This window comes from Tenrec ecaudatus, unplaced genomic scaffold (genome assembly GCF_050624435.1).
Source record: "Tenrec ecaudatus isolate mTenEca1 unplaced genomic scaffold, mTenEca1.hap1 Scaffold_520, whole genome shotgun sequence".
NCBI lineage: Eukaryota > Metazoa > Chordata > Mammalia > Afrosoricida > Tenrecidae > Tenrec > Tenrec ecaudatus.
The window spans coordinates 61,423-74,115 of record NW_027459434.1 but is presented as its reverse complement, the minus strand read 5'-3'; the positions used below and the strand labels follow the sequence as shown (position 1 = coordinate 74,115).

At 43.0% G+C, this 12,693-nt stretch overlaps 1 long non-coding RNA gene across 10 annotated transcripts in view; it reads right to left on the bottom strand.

The window, feature by feature from the left end:
* Nucleotides 1-10,749, bottom strand: part of LOC142436640 (uncharacterized) — an 80,261-nt gene extending 69,512 nt beyond the window's left edge. For 9 of the 10 annotated variants that reach the window (XR_012782042.1, XR_012782043.1, XR_012782047.1 and 6 more), the window contains exons 1-2: nt 10,597-10,749; nt 10,260-10,302 (exon numbers count right to left, since the gene is read on the bottom strand). This is a non-coding gene — a long non-coding RNA (uncharacterized LOC142436640). The remainder of the gene's footprint in view (nt 1-10,259; nt 10,303-10,596) is intronic. The other variant, XR_012782041.1, reaches the window with a different exon arrangement.
* Between the last annotated feature and the right edge of the window lie 1,944 nt (nt 10,750-12,693).

Here is a 12,693-nt window from a genome sequence, read left to right as displayed (position 1 = left end):
ATGTTAATATGACTGTTAAAACACAAATGTCATTATGTGAGTTTCCTGCTTGCGTGTGTTCAGTCCAACCCATGTGAGCTCTTCAAACTTTATGAGCTCACATCTCCTTGAATAAAATACTTTATTGAGTGTTAAGAAATTACTAAGCATGGGGGAATCCATTAGAGGCCCATAGTAATATGCACAGCAGAGTACGCTAATCCGTGAAACTTCTTTTTAAAGTGGACAATAAGAAACAGAAGGACATGAACAGCAAATCCTAGAGGTGAACTAGTCAATGCAGAGACATCCTTAACTAGGAAACAGGCCCAGAGGGATGTTTATTTTCTCCTCTCTGAAGCTCTTGTGTTTATGGATGGCAATGATAAAGCCTTTGTAAAAGAATGCACGCTACACTCAAAGGATGTCTAGTTGTAGGTACATGGGTGATGCCAAGAGCCAACGTGAATGCAGAAGTTTAAAGGTAAATGAGATGGATCAAGGAAAAGGATGACTTATCTTCCATCATCTTTGCCCAGAGAATGGGGTTCAAGCTCTCTAAATAAGGTTAACTGATGAAAAATAACACAAACTATTGGAGAGGGCTTACTCCTATTCCTTTCAAACAGCTAAAAGAACTCAAGGTTGCTTGTGCCCAATATGGCCCAACTGCCTCTTTTACTCAATCTTTATTAGATACACTTTCCTTCGAGGTGCTTCCCGCCGCAGAATGGAAACAATTGGCTTTTGAAAATGCAAATACTGCCTGCCAGGCAGCGCTGAGACCTTTTGGAAAAAAGGGCAACCTGTCCGATTATATCAGACTATGCTCAGACATTGAACCTTTCTTTACTCAGGGGCTTGCGATAGCAGCTGCTTTGTAAGGAAAAACAGTAAAGGAGGGTTAATGATACTATGGAACTTATGGGAGCCCTGCAGGCTGGGCTCCCTTCCCCCTCTGCTATTCCAGCCAATACATATAAGATCATTTTAGATTTAAAAGATTGTTTTTATACCACGCCCTTGGATCCAAAATATTGTAAGAGATTTGCCTTTAGTGTCCCTTCCACCAACTTCAAAGAGCCTATGAAGAGATATCATTGGCTTGTTTTGCCTGGAGGAATGGCCCCAACCCGCTATTAATATGGGGAGGAGGGCATGTTTGGGTTTTTACACAGGATGCTGATGGAGCATGGGGGCTGCCTGAATGGTTGGTGCAGTTTGCAAACCATGCAGATGGTAATTTGCCTCAGAGTGCTTCTGGGGACATGGCTCAGTGAGAAGTACTAGGCTTAAGTTTCTGATCCACCACTCTTACTTCCTGCTGTCTGGGAAGGTCTGGAAATCAAGATGTGGGTTAATGACTCACGCCCTCCCTGTACAAAGTGAAGGAAATGTTATTCCACCCACTCCACAGTCTTTTTCCTCATGTAGACTAGAGATTCAAAAGAATAATAAAACCATATTGTGGAGATCGTGTCTCACAGACAAGCCCATCAGGTATAACGTCACAAAAGAGAGATATATCATCGATTGGTCTGTTAACCAGGACAATACTAAAAAAAAAAACACTGCCAAATGGGAAAAGGGGCTGTCTGCAGGGCTTTGGTGGTCAGATTTGGGTTTTCCACAAACTCAGTGGTGGAAAATAGGGGCTGCTTAGGGGGACATGAAGCTTATGGGCCCTACCTCCAGACCACAGGGAAATGTTACTGCCTGCGTACCATCGCCTTATGTACTTTTGGCAGGGAATATTACTATAGATCATGATGACTCTAAGTTTAACAGGTCTTGTAATAACTGCAATTTGTCTAATTGTATTACCTGGTCCCCTGAAGGTATTGTCATCGCCATTTTATATCAACCTTCTTTTGTTATGCTGCCAGTGAATATTACTGGGCCTTGGTATTCAGAAAGAGGGTTACAGGTATTAGAAGAGACTGAAAAAGCATCAACCAGATTTAAGTGTTTTGTAGGTTTGCTTATAGCAAGTATTTTAGCTATATTAAGTTTAGTTGCTACTGCTACTACTGCAGCAATTGTACTTTCACAAATCTTACAAACTGCCCACTGTGGAAATGAATTATCCAAAGATGTGACTAATGTTTTGGGTACTCAAGAAGATATAGACAGGAAGTTAGAACAAAAAGTAAATGCTCTTTATGACATGGTCATGTATTTAGGAGACGAGGTGCAGGGGCTTAAGGCCAGGTCTAGTCTACAGTGCCATGCTGTACATACATGGATCTGTGTTACACCTAAATAGTACACTAACAGTCAGTATAGCTGGATTAAAGTGTAGAATCATCTTCAAGGTACTTGGCACAATGCTAATGAGTCTTTAGATTGATTACAACTCCATCAAGAAATATTAGCCATAAAAGATGCTAAGTCTCTTTATTTTGATGTCGACAAGGTTGCTGAGGATTGGCTCCAGCATTTTCAAGATTCTTTCCCTTCGTTAGGAAATCTCAGAGGCCTACCTCACATGCTTTTTCTCTAGTCACAGCGGGAGTGTGTGTATTGTTTATCTTATGCATACTCCCTATGATACTGCACAAGGTTATGGTTGAATTATTGGCTTTAGGAACAAAATTACAGGAAGTACACCTGCATACTTCACTCCCTCCCCAAACAGGAGTATAAGGCAGAGGCTGGTTAGTCAGACGGGTAAAATCGAGTCTGAGTATTCCAACCTAAGACAGGTCATAGTCTCCTGCAGACAGTGACTGATGACGGGTAAGGGCGATTTCAGGACTTCACAACCTAAGACAGACACAGTGATCTGCTGACGTTTTGAGTAAAGACGTCTTCAGTAAATAAAAAAGCGGGGGCTGTTGAAGGCCATTAAGACTCAGCTTTGAAACAGCTGATAACTCTCATGAACTATGTGTCAGTGTTTGCTGATTTCTTCTGTGACTTTACGTTTTGAACATACTGTTAAGAACAAGAACAACAAAAAAAAAAGAACAAGAAAGTATGCAAAGTCTGGGAAGATACGTTGTTTAATTTTCTCAGGGATGTCTGCCTTGGCAGAAGACAAAATTGCTATGTGTAGCAAATGTGCTTGCTTAACAATGAGATAATAAACCCCGGGTTGTTTCTGCATGGATAAAAGGAGTATGTAAAACAAACCCGAAGCTTCAGTATTCACTGTTGCCCTCCCAATACTTTTAATCTCTTCTTTTTACCCTAATAATCATTCCCCCTCTTTCAGGACGGTTTGACTCCTGAGCTGGCTCCGACAGCCCCTCCTTGATCAAAATTCTTAATCTAAAGCTTGAGTAAATTTTAACTCCTTCCAGAAAAAAAATTGGTTGGTGTATAGAAAAAAGACCAAACAAACAAATATCCTGAATACTGAAAGTATAACAGTCAAGAGATCAATCATTGCATTAGATAAATCTGCTGAACAATGCCTCTTTAGAGTATTGAAAGGAAAAGATATTACCTGGAGGACTGGTTTCACCTGACCAAAGCAGGCTATTGTCAATTGACTCTTGTGCATTTGAAAGATGAACAAAGGAAGGCTGAAGAAGAATGAATATATTAGAATTGTAGTTCTGGACAAGAATGTCCCACATACCATGGACATGCAAAGGACAAACAAGTCTGTTTTGGAAGATGTAATGTCAGAGTGCTACTTAGAGGCAAGGATGGTGAGAGTTCATATTATATACTTTGGACATATATCAGAAAAGATCATTCCTCGAAAAGGATATTTTGTTTGGTAAAGATGACGGGCAGTGAAAAACATGAATCCCACTACCAAATGGATTAACAAAGTGACTGCGACAAATGGTTCACCAAACCCGAAGAATGATATTCCTGCTCAAATTGCCTAATGCACAGAGAGGACCATAGGGCCATCCCAATCACAAGACACGGCATCCCTTAATGACCCACAGCGCTATGAGGGACAACACTGTGGCACACTGTGGGAAATGTGCTCGATCTGACTTCACCACACTGGGGCAAAACTCTAAGGGCATGCAACAGAGCAGCAAGAGGAGCAAAGCAATGAAGTGCCCGGGAAATACAAAAAAACAGACTGAGTGGCCAAGGCATGGTACCACATCAGACTCAACCAACAGTAAAATACTCCTAATGATCAACGAACAAACCTGGAATGATTCTTAAGTCTTTTCTCTTTTTTTCCGGTGGTTGCTTCCTTTTTTGTTGTTGTTATTTTGCTCTGTCTTGTTTCTGTGCTTATTATTGTCTCCGCATGTCTGTCTAGATAAGATTGGCAGGATAAACACACCAGAGGAGACAACAATGGGGCTGATGGTTCTGGGGGGGGGGGATAAAGGAAACAGGGAAGTGGGGGAAAGGAAGTGGCTGTAAGCCTGGGGTCAAGGGCACAACAAGTGATCTAAAATCGACGTTGAGGAGAGTGTAGGATGCCTGGTAGGGCGTGATCAAGGGCAATGTAATGAGAGGAATTACTGAAAACTGATGAAGGCCAAACATGATAGTGGGACAAGAGGAAAGTAAAAGGAAATAGAGGAAAGAAGTAGGAGACAAAGGGCATTTATAGAGTTCTAAATACAGTCATTTACATATGTACACATATATATGACAAAAGGGTAACATATCTATGTAAATATATTTAAATTTTAAGTATAAAAGTAGCAGATAGACATTGGACCTCTACCCCAGTACTCTCTCAATGAAAGAAGACTTTGTTCTAATAACCTGGCATTCCATGATGCTCAGCTTCCTGACACAATCGATTAAGACAAAATGGTGCAGAAGCAAATATGGTGAAGAAAGTTGATGCTGCCTGGCTATCAAAAGATATAGCTTCTGGGGTCCTAAAGGCCATCAAACTGAGAAGCTACAAAGTCCACATGGAAGAAGCACACAAGCCTGTGTGATCATGAGGTGTCAATAGGATCAGGTATCTGGCATCAGAGACACAGAACAAAAAATCCTATCAATTTGAAAGAGGGGTAGTGTGGAGTGAGACCCAAAGTCTATCTGTAGGCAATTGGACACCCCCTTACAGAAGGGTGTGTTACACAGAAACAAAACCAGGACACTTGTGAATATATATAGATATGTGCATACATACATCTATTACATATACAATATATAATCATTATATATAAAACCATTATATATAATCATTATATATTATTATATATTCTATATAATGGATAGACATATAAAGCACAAAAGAATATAGCAGCTAATTTGTTCACACAGCTGTCCAGAGTGCTCAGTTCAACTCACTTCCGTGAAACATTTAATATACTGGAAGTCCTTCAACTCATGAGGGCCACTGGGTCCAAGGTCAAGGAAGCAGACAGGTGAGTCTTATGTACGGCAATGCAGGCAGTCTGGACACAGGCAGCAAACAAAGGGCAGATCATCAACAAAGAGCAAGAAGATAGGATCCAACAGTCCCAAGCTCAAGTGATGCATACATCAGCAACATGATGAAGCACTTCTCAAAGGAACCTCAAGCTCTAGTGACATGATCCACAGGTTGTTAGGCCAACACTTAGTGTAGCTCACAAGTTGTGGCAGAGAACTAGCAGGCGCACCCTGATCTGATGAGAAGAGTGCAAGAGAGAGAGAGGCACGGTTTGCCTAGCCATTTATCTCTTTGCCCTCCAATCAAACTGCAACATTATTTATACCATGTTCCTATGAGCCAGGTTGGCACAATAAACTAACCTATCAGAATGGGTCACAAGGATGAGCCAGTTAGGGTTCAGTATAACACCTATGAAACATACAACTTTTCTCTAGTTGTTTAGTGCTCCCCCCACCCCACAATCATGACCCCAAATCTACTGTACGAAACTGGCTAGACCAGAGAATGCACATGGGTACCGAAAAGAGCTAGAAACACAGGGAATCAAGGGCAGATAAACCCATCAGGACCAATAATCAGAGTGGCAATACCAGGAGAGTAAGGGGTAGGTGAGGGGTGAAAGGGGAAATGAACACAATGATCTACATATAACCCCTTCTCAGGGGGATGGACAACAGAAAAGTGGGTGAAGGGAGACATCAGACAGTATAAGACACGAAAAAGCAATAAAAAATTATAATTTATCAGGGCTTCATGAGGGAAGAATAAAATGAGCTGATACAGCGCTCAAGTAGAAAGAAAATGTTTTGAAAGTGATGATAGCAACATGTACAAATGTGTGTAACACAATTGATATATGCATGGATTGTAATACAAGCTGTACAAGCCCCTGATAAAATGAGTTAAAATAAATAAATTTTTTAAAAACATGCGTTCATCCTCAATTATGAGGATGGCACAGGAGAGTGCAATGTTTTGTTCTGTTGTGCAATGGGTCCCAGTGAGATGGCACTGACTCAATGACAGCTGATATGACAACAGTCTCAGAAACCACAAATATACACCCAGCGCAAACACAAAGACATTAGTGTGTTATGTTTACAAAAGATATTATTTCTCTCATGAAAAAAAGGGAAGAGGTTTCTTCAGTTAAAAAAAGTTGGAACAAACAAGGTGACAACAAAATCACTGAGGCATTTCCACCCCTCATTAGTCCATTCTTTTGGTGAGCTGAAGGCAGTTCTCTAAGGGCCTCACAGCATGCCAGGTGGCAGAGTACTTTCAGGAACATGGGCTCTAGTCTAAAACAACACACTCACTAAGTGGTGAGCAGCTATTTGTCTGTCTAGGAAACTGTAAATCATGCAGTCCTGTACACTGAGGGTTCAGCTGGAAGTTCAGAGGATCCAGCAGAGCAAGAGACTGACAATAATTACTCACTGGATTGCAGGATGCTTAGAAGGTCTATAATCAATTGAATCAAAATAAAATTTCTTGAGAAACTTCCAGCCTAACTGTAAGATAGATGAAAACTAAAAATTCTGGCAGCTAGAGTATTCACATAAGATTAATAAGCACTTTTTTACTGTTTTGTTGCTTAAGTTCAACTTATTGGGTTCCAACATAACAATAGTTTTTAGAGCACTTAGTAACATTTTCTATGAGACAAGAAATAACCTGATACCCATGTCAGATGACGATATTTTAAGAAAACTATAGACGAGTGTTGATAATGGATCTGAATGAAAAAGTTATTTTTAAAATAGGAAACTGAGTCAGACAATATATTAAAATAAGCATGCATCAAGATTAATTCTAATTCATCCCAGAATTGATTTAACACAAGAAAATGAACACTCAAATATGCCTAGTGATGGGGGAAAAGTCAATTATCTAAATTGACACAGAATGAATAATAAACAAAGTAAAAAGCTTTTCATGTTAAAAAAAAACAACTACAAATCTAACATGAAATAGGTAAAACTCAATATGCTAATATACATTCTTGTAAAAAAAACTTTGAAAATGTCACATGTAAGAGAAAGAGAAAAAAGTTCACCCCATCGCAGAATCAGGATAAACATACATATCCATTTTCACCACTCATATTAAAAATGATACTAGCTAGATTGATCAGAAAAAAAGAATTAATAAAAAGAAGAAAATGACTTCCAAAAAGAAGAAAAGAAAATTCCTTATTCATCATAAATTGAAGATGTCATGTAAAAAAGTTGCCAATTGAAGGCAAACAAGCGGCCATCTAGCTCGGAAACAACAAAGCCCACAGAGAAGTGCGCAACCTAAGCGAATACAAGGTGTTGAACGGACCAGGTGGCAGACACCAAGAACAAAAACCATCATTGTGTGATCACCTTCCTCTAATCTCTGGGGGATGGGCAATGGGAAGGTGGGTGAGGGGAGAGGCCTGGAAGTATAAGATAACATAATAATTTATAAACTATTAAGGGTTCATGGGGGAGGGGAGAGCGGGGAGGGAAGGGAAGGGATAAAAAGGAAAACGAGCTGATTCCAGGAACCCAAGTGGAAGGAGAATTTTGAGAATAACGAGGGCAACTAATGTATAAGGGTGCTTTACTCAATTGATATATTTATGCATTGTGATAAGGGTTGTATGAGCCCCAATAAAAAGATTTATTAAATTTTTTAAAAGTTGCCAAATAGGTCATAAATACTATATATAGGTAGTAAATGTTAAAATGTTCTAGGCAACATTTCAACACACAAAAATACTTGGTACTTAAACCCCTAATGATAAACTGCTAATCTCCAACTCCCAAACCATTAACCCTTACATATTAAGATGCTGACCATCTTTCAAACACACCTATACCCTTCTAAAACACAAGAGGAGGAGGAGGTGATGCTGTTTGCCAGAGAGCAGGGAGAGCCGGCCAGCCTGCCTGCAGGGCTAAAATGGGCAAAAGCAGTACTAGGAGATTTATATATGCAGTTAGCAGGTAGCACACATTTTGCCCTAACAAAACTACTGGTAAACATCCTTAGTTGTTATCAAAAAGGATACTACAAAAACGTGTATGGTACACACACATGCACTTATGTACACACCAAAATCACATAAATAATGAAATTGAAAATAGATTTTTGTGTGTGTGAAACATTTTGAAACAATGATAAGATCTACAAAAATAAAATGGGATCCAACTCAACTATTCAAGTTTGTGAGACAGGTGGGAAAGCCTGGGGACCCCAGGGTGGGAGAGTGCCGACAGCGGGCCAGGGATCCAAACGGCATGCTGACACACAAGTGCACAATGTGAGCATCTCCAACCCATTTTCCTAACAGGACCTCCTCATTGACCACCTAGGTAGTGTCGAGAAAAACAAGTCCCCACTCAGTGGCTGGCCTACACACCTTTTCCAGCAGGTGGCTGCCCGGGGTTCAAGGCTAGGGGCGATCAGGGAGTGTGGAGGCAGCTCCAATCATTCCCTCTCACCTCCTTCCTCTCTCCTGTCCTCCCTCCTCTACTCCTGCCCCTCACCCCTCCACCCCCATCTTACAAGGAAGATTAGATCAAATCATCCGACATTGAAGGATTAAAAAGTGACATCACTATGAACACTTGGCCACCACAAGCCAGTTATCCCTGTGGTAACTTTTCCAACACTTCCTGCTGAAACCCCAACAGGTCAGAGGGATCTAGAGGTCCTTCTTTCATGGTCTAAATTCCTACTAAAAATCAAGATCCAGTGAGCTTCAACAATTTCTGCTCCAGGGGAGGTTTCTGTCCTCCCTCAGCTCGCCTTAGGACACCTACATTACCTTTACCAGGTGTACCGTCCCAGTCAAACAACCCACCTGACCCTGCTAAGTCCCTGCCTGCTCCAGGGAGGAGTCCCAAGGAGGCTGCAGCTAAGGCTCAAAGGGAGCACAGCAAGAAATGCCAATGCAGCGGCAAGGAGACCTACTGTGTGTTATGTGCACAAGATGCTCCAGTAGGTCCACTCAGACTCCAGTATCTCGTTCAGGGCCATGAGCGTTGTGCACTCGTTGATCAAAGACACCTTTGGGCACATCGCCGACCAGGCATCTCAACTGGCACCTTCCAAACTACTCCACCATCACAGCCTGCGACATCCTGGTGACCATGAGCCTGCTGCTGCCTGGACAGCTGGCAGAGGCGCCTTGGCCAAGGGCCCCAGGGCCAACGCCCACTACACCAGCCCCAAATAAATTGTCCTTCAGCCTCACAACGTTCAAACGCCAAGGGCCCATTTCAGGGTCACTTCCAGTTTCATCCCCCAAATAGAGGTTGAACACCTTAACATTACCTTGTTTTTGGTTCCTTTGTTTCAGTTTGGTTTTTGATTCTTCTGTGCATAGTTTAGTTAGATTACTTTTGTGATGGAGAGCATCTTTCTTTCTTTTTAACATGTTTTGGGGCACTTAATCCACATATCCCACATAATCCCACAATTCAGCCATCTTAAGCATTCCACAATCATTACCACAATCGATTTCACATCGTCTATTTTCCCACTATGATTAAATCGCCTTTAAGCAGACTTATTAGTCACCTTCAGTTGTAGTGTTCAGTCCCCTCAATCCTTCATTCTTACTCCCCAAGTCCCCTCACCCTCCCCAACTCCGCCAGCGACCCACCCCGACCCCACCCAGGCATCCTTACAGACACTCGCATGTTATTTCATCTCTAGGCATCCACTCCTTTTGTGCTTCACAAACTGAACCCAACAGAAACAATAAAGAATAGAAAGGAAATGAAATGGGAATGATTTTAAAAACCTTAGTAATATATAGATAGAAATAAAAACAAAGAGTAAGAAGAAAGGGCGGCCACCAATATTTTAAAGCCAGGGAAGACGTTTCTGTCACGGACCAGCAAGAGATCTTGCGCCTAGAACAGACTCTGGTCGGGTCCAGAGAGAGGTCAGCAGAACAAGATCCCGGGCTCACCTTTGAGCTGAGGAGGCACAAGGAGTCTCGGGAGGAGGCATCGCTGTGCGGAAGGAAACAAGGGAGGGGGGTTAGGAGACCCGCAAAGAGAGAATCAGGGAACCCCGAAGCCCCAAACCCCAGCCGGGATCCCCTTTCTCCAACAGGGACTCCCACCATGAACCACAACCAATCTGAAAGCAGGGAAATAGGACCGGCCTTGGGGACACCCGCCCACCTCTCACCAAGAGAAGCGCTGGCAGGGTTCCTGGGGGAGAGAAAGGGCGCTTGCACCCTAGTCAGCTGGAATAAAACAGCCTCCGCCCACATACATGTCCCGGAGCCCAGAGCCTCCCACCTGGGAGCGCCAGCAACAGGGTGCTCAGGCTGTGGACGCTTCTCTGGCACCGCAAGCAGAGCACCGACAGTGGAATCCTTGCAGTGAGTTGCAGTTCAGAATAAGACACCGCCACTTCCGGCCCTGTCTGGGCGTGACCCGGGGTGGGAGGAGCTGGCGGGGTCAGAGAGGGGTAGGGGTCTGCCTTCACTTCCTCTCAAGGCAGCTCTTTCCCCGCCCATTTCTGCTGAGATGCCAGCACAGGCGCCTGGTGAGGGGGTGGGCGGGGCCTGGCCGGCTTGGGGCGGGGCTCGGGGAGGAGCCAGAGAGGAGAGAGGCGGTCCACGCCAAAGGGTCCACACCTGTGGCTGAAACTCCAGCGGCAAAGACTCAGATAACAATGGCTGAGGCACCAGTAATTTGGCCGTTTGCAGAGGGAGTGCATGGGTGACATGGTTGAGATAGAACCATGTACGTTGGGTGTGGATGTGTATCCTCCTAACAAACTGGAAACACCCAACCCCCCAACTCTGCCAAAGTGTTAATGGGGCTGAAGCAAGAACTGAGGGTCCCTGCTTAACATATGAGTTCAAACAGTTACCGTACCATGGGCTCAGAAGATAAAGGGGGGCCTGGCCTCTATCACTTTCTGTTTATAAGGACAGGACTCCCTCATATGCAAATTATCTTTCAGGCACTAGGGTACAATTTCACCCTTGGGGTGGGAAAACTATCAGTTCTCTACAGACAGGGCTGTGGGTCTCTTGGGAAACAGAGCTGTGGTCTAAAGATGCTATTGCTGTGTGTTCTGCTGTGCCTGTGACAGTTCCCCAAGGTGAGAGATTCAGATATCCGACCTGGGTCTATGGAGATAGTTGTGACTGACATGGAATTTTCTTTTTTTAATTTGCAGGCGTCCTGTCCCAGGTGCAGCTTCAGGAGTCGGGTCCAGGACTGGTGAAGCCCTCCCAGAAGCTGTCCCTCACCTGCATTGTCTCTGGTTTCTCCATAACAAGCAGTGTTTACTGTTGGAGCTGGATCCGCCAGACCTCGGGGAAGGGGCTGCAGTGGATGGGGTGCATAGATTATGGTGGTAATACAGGTTATAACCCGTCCTTCCAAAGCCGACTCTCCATCACCAGAGACACATCGAAGAATCAGTTCTCCCGGCAGCTGAGCTCCGTGACCGCTGAGGACACGGCTACGTATTACTGTGCAAGGAGCACAGTGAGGGGAAGTCAGTGTGAGCCCAGACACAAACCTCCCCTGCAGGGAAGACACTGGGCAGCAGGGGGCGCAGAGAACCCAGCCTTAGACAGGCACAGATGGATGACAGGGAGGATTTCCTGTGGAATTAGGGCTTTCTCACTTAACTCTTAGCCTCCCCTGGCACAGGTTTTCATTTTGCCATCTTTTTATCTATTTTACATTGGGATGCAAAGTTCAATGTCAGTAGTTTGAAATCACCAGCTCCTCCAAGCGAGAAAGATGAGGCTGTTTGCTCCTCCAAAAGATTAACAGTGTCTGACACCCTACGGAGCAGTTCTACTCTGTCCTAGAATCACTGTGATTCGGGATTCAACGGTGCCAATGGCTTATAGTTATCGAATTTCTGAATTTGCATCTTGTTTTGTTTATTTATGTCCATTAATTTGTTTTCTGTGTATTCTGCATTGTGTTTAATCATACTTCATATTATTATCAGGAATTGTTCTATTTTTAAAAATTGTTCTATTTTTTCCATCATCCTGGTCTCCACAAAACTTCATATATCATATTCTCATTTTAATTATATCATCCTTTTCTGTGACATCTTTTATATTATTTTAAAAATCTTTCTTAACATGTTAATGGTTTTCCTTTTAAATATATTTTTCCTGATTGTGCTTCAATTTACAAGGTTCTTTTATAAAAATAACCTTATTCTCCCTTCAAGTTGAATTACTCCCCTTCTTGTGTACTGCACACATATAACTGTTGATTTCTGTTAAACCAGTGTCGGAAGTCACTGACAAAAGCTCAGCTCACACACAGGCTCTGTGTGCAACAGTAGTTTGCTCACAGAGAAGAGACAGAGCCGGCTCACCATCAGAGTAGGCAGCAGTCCTCACAGCCAGT